This window comes from Anguilla rostrata, unplaced genomic scaffold (assembly GCF_018555375.3).
Source record: "Anguilla rostrata isolate EN2019 unplaced genomic scaffold, ASM1855537v3 scaf0169, whole genome shotgun sequence".
NCBI lineage: Eukaryota > Metazoa > Chordata > Actinopteri > Anguilliformes > Anguillidae > Anguilla > Anguilla rostrata.
This window is the reverse complement of record NW_026985726.1, coordinates 5,844-8,626: the sequence shown is the minus strand read 5'-3', so window position 1 is coordinate 8,626 and position 2,783 is coordinate 5,844. Positions and strand designations below refer to the sequence as shown.

The window sequence follows — 2,783 nt, the reverse complement described above, 5'->3', positions numbered from 1 at the left end:
AGTTCAGGCTTATTGTTTGATGTCTGGCGGTATTTCATTCTAGTTTACTGGCGAGGACTCATTTCTCTTAAAAGTTCCCATTGTATTGTAAGAATATGCAGATTAAAGCGAATTGACGCAATTAATAAAGATATGAATTTTTGATACAATGACTTGGTATTATTTATCCTTTTTTTCATAAATGTATGGTAAAATTGTTGTCAAGACCAAAAAAATAAAACTGAACTAAACTATACTGCCCTACAAAGCCTAACTGCAGTAACTACGCAAAGGGTGAAACTGAGAAAAATGGCTTTAAAGTATTTTAACTGGCCAGCCAAATGTGTTATAGGTATATCAGTGATATTGCACTAATTGTACATGTATTCATGAGATAATTTTTATGCCCAAAAACCATGACAGCTGATTTGACCTTTGACCCCAAAAATGTAGTTACTGCACTCTGCCTTTGCATTGCCTTAAATGGTTCTAAGAGCAATGCAAAAGCAAAGTGCAGTAACTACAATGTTCTCAGCTTTTATATTGTGTTTTCAGTGAACAAAAACTATTTTGACACTGATTTTGTTATAATTGTACTAATTGTAATTCTACTTATGGATTTGTGCATGTTTAATTAAGTCTGGACAAATTGAGAATTTTAGACATCATATTTTAGTCTTAATATCATTTCATTTCACTTTTTTACTTATTCACCTATCTAGATAATTACTTTCCTATCAATTAAACTTTGCATCATCATCTTCAATTTCACCATTGTTGTCACCGCCACCACTGTTGTTGCCTTGATGACAATCACATGAATAATTTTCATTATCCTTGTCTTTACTATTTAACACAATGAATAAATACAAGGCTACACTGATTCACAGTAAAATTTGTTTATTATATTACATGTTTTAAACAGCGGCGACTTGTGAGCTGAAAATTGGTGGGGCGCAAAACTTTCCTTTAAACTAATCATTGATCTCAAACTGTTTTAATTAATTTTCAGTGATTAACAAGCATGCAAACGATCTGACTAATCAATTGGAAAGTGACACACAGCGTCTTCGCGTTTTGATCACTAAGCAGTGGCAGAAACTTCCTGATTTTCCTTAAGTATCAATACAATTAATCCACGAAATAGGCTACTCAATACTATCATATATAGCCAGCTCTCCCCAAATAGGCAGTTTTAGCGAGTAGCCTAGGCCTTATAGCCTACATTTATTTTCATTTGCAGTATGAAATTGTGCACATTTTTAATCAACATTATTTGCGGATACATGCACTTCTTTCTCCGCACTCGTATTCATGGCAAATATCCACAATGCGTAGGCTAGACTGTAAACAATCTTGAAGTGCATGACATGGCATCGGCGATGATGTGAAGTTACAGATGATAATGTTACAGCTTTCAGGGAGCAGGTAAACTAACGCTAGCTAACTAAACATCCCCTGTCAGTCAGCATATGTAGCGAGGCTGACCGGTGTTTTATAATGTGATTGCTAGTTTCTCAACGCTTAATGTCATCGTTACTTAGCCTACCTGGGTATTTTATTTTCAACACCAGTTCCACTATCCTCTTTCCCCTGGATAGTGCCATCTTAAACAGCTTTGTTGTGTGAGGTAAGATGGGTGAAATCGGCTGGTGGTAGAATCCCAAACAGTCGCGTGAGGTAACTTAGATGGGTAGAGCGCAAAATCGGCCGGTAGAATCCCAAAGCAGACCGCAGTAACTTCACTTACTGCGGTCTGCCATGGTTTTGAGTCGGGTTTTGTAGTTACTGCAATTTTTATACAGTTTTTTCTCTCAAATAAAGCAAAATTGAACTCTGAAACTTCGTCACAAGATAAAACAGATATCAAGAAGTTCATTTTTAGTTATAACTCAATTTCGCCAAAAATGTAGTTACTGCGGTTAGCCTTTGGACGGCAGTATACTAAACAAACTTTACATGGCATTAAAGTGGATTATAGACTACAGTCCCCTACCAATGAGGGTTGATCGATCCCAAGTTGATCAAGCTACCCCTGTCAACAAGCTTTATGGTAGCCTGCTAACTTAACCCCTTCGCGCACATTCCTTAAATCTGGCCAATCCATGCCCATTTAGGGGGCACCCTATTCAAAGCTTTGTAACCCCAGATGTGAGCATCACAGAGACTTTAAAAATGCCTTAAATGAAACAATACATCCAGAAACATAACCAAAACAATGAATAAAATGTTTTTTGTCCATTATAAAGCATATAAATGTGCCCCTCATGAAGGTTTAGGATGAAACATTGATGATCAGATTTTAAAATAATGTAAGCACATTATCACACAATGCGGTACAGTACCTAAATGTATAATCATTAACTCTCCATATGTTTTTCTGTACTCTACAGTACGTAATGTTTCCTTGTATGGGGATGGGACGACATTAAAACAATATTCAACCATCCACCAAGTGTTGGCAATGTTCCAGCTCACATCACACCCGGAGCATGAACACAAACTTTGCTGAAGCCACCAATGACCGCTTGCGTTACAGTGTGAAATATCCTCATTATAAAATTCCACGAATCTATTTGAAGACACTCAAAAATGACATACATAACTGAAATATGTTGAGCAGTAACACTTACAAAGAAATCTTATCTGTGTTCAGTAAATAGAGACAGAGAATCAATGCTGTCGTCTCCTCTCCTCTCTAAAACTAGGTCAGCTAGGTCTATCAGCAAACATATGGCTTAGCTATGCTCAGAAGTCCTCAATAATAATAACAGATGAAACTGATCGTTTTGTCTGGTGCAGTG

The 2,783-nt window shown here is 36.7% G+C and overlaps 1 long non-coding RNA gene across 1 annotated transcript; it reads left to right on the top strand.

The window, feature by feature from the left end:
• Positions 1 to 227: 227 nt before the first annotated feature.
• On the top strand, positions 228 to 1,303 carry LOC135246314 (uncharacterized). Its single transcript, XR_010327609.1, has 2 exons — positions 228 to 1,045; positions 1,179 to 1,303. It is a non-coding gene; the product is annotated as an uncharacterized LOC135246314 (long non-coding RNA).
• The last annotated feature ends 1,480 nt before the right edge of the window (positions 1,304 to 2,783 follow it).